The sequence below is a fragment of the Rhea americana genome, unplaced genomic scaffold (genome assembly GCF_003343005.1).
Source record: "Rhea americana isolate MKP2758 unplaced genomic scaffold, rheAme1 scaffold_169, whole genome shotgun sequence".
Lineage (NCBI taxonomy): Eukaryota > Metazoa > Chordata > Aves > Rheiformes > Rheidae > Rhea > Rhea americana.
This window is the reverse complement of record NW_028185805.1, coordinates 35,296-35,928: the sequence shown is the minus strand read 5'-3', so window position 1 is coordinate 35,928 and position 633 is coordinate 35,296. Positions and strand designations below refer to the sequence as shown.

The window sequence follows — 633 nt, the reverse complement described above, 5'->3', positions numbered from 1 at the left end:
AGAAGTCACCAGCTTCCAGCCTTCACCATCCTGGCAGTTTCCACTTTCTGACTCAGTAGGCACAGACTCTGCTTGCTATAGTTGAGGCTCAGGCTCCTGAAGCTGCAAAGTCTCAGAAAAGTTTTAATCGATCTCCTTCTCATCCTCCCTGATGCTGCACRGTCTGCTGACCTCTTCCCACAGCTCCTTGGCTTGGCAACAAAAAGGGTACACCGTTCCTGGAGGCACTGCAATACTGGGATAATCCATGCAGCAAAGGGAGTAAATGACAGGTCCAACTCTCATGCACAAACCCATTTAAAATTAAGTCCTCTTRGCAAGGATGTATCAGGTATTAAACTGACCAGAACATATGCTGTACTTGATCTTAGCCAAAAGGCTAAGAAGTAATTTGATACMGTGTCCTATGAGAAATTTCCAGATAGATGGATAAGATGGGGATTAGGAAGTAACTAATAGACTAGATAAGGACATGGCTACCAGGGAAGTGCCAGGTTACAGAAAGTCTGTGAGCAGTGGACTTGGGACTTGGAAAGCAGTGATTTTGTGCTTTTGTTAATGACTTAACCCAGAAATTAAGAGATCACTGATGAAATCTGCTGGAGACCCACGACTGGGAGGTCATTAAAGCAA

General features: G+C 44.6%; 1 non-coding gene across 1 annotated transcript; it reads right to left on the bottom strand.

Annotated features, from left to right (window-relative positions):
- Positions 1 to 202: 202 nt before the first annotated feature.
- LOC146598185 (U2 spliceosomal RNA) lies at positions 203 to 391 on the bottom strand. Its single transcript, XR_014895311.1, has one exon. It is a non-coding gene; the product is annotated as a U2 spliceosomal RNA (small nuclear RNA).
- Positions 392 to 633: the final 242 nt, after the last annotated feature.